The sequence below is a fragment of the Crocuta crocuta genome, unplaced genomic scaffold (genome assembly GCF_008692635.1).
Source record: "Crocuta crocuta isolate KB4526 unplaced genomic scaffold, BGI_CrCroc_1.0 scaffold811, whole genome shotgun sequence".
Taxonomy (NCBI): domain Eukaryota; kingdom Metazoa; phylum Chordata; class Mammalia; order Carnivora; family Hyaenidae; genus Crocuta; species Crocuta crocuta.
Window position 1 is genome coordinate 612,541 of NW_027530352.1, and position 276 is coordinate 612,816.

Sequence of the window (276 nt, forward strand, 5' to 3'; positions counted from 1 at the left end):
AGGGATCACAGGACAGCGGGCGGAACCGAGTTCAGGACGCCGCCGTTAGGCGGCGTCACGCCGGCGCCCGCTAGCGAACGCCCCCTAATCACGCCGTGCGGCTAACGCGGAGCCCCAACCTCCAGCAATGGAAACGAGGACCTTTCCGTTCAGTCCAAAAGTCCAGAAATCACGGATATGCTACTTTTCCAGGCAAAACACAACCGCCGAGGGTCAGAAAGGCCCTGGGCCTCCCCCGACCCCGAGGCCGCAGGGGGGGCGGGGCGGGCAGTCCTG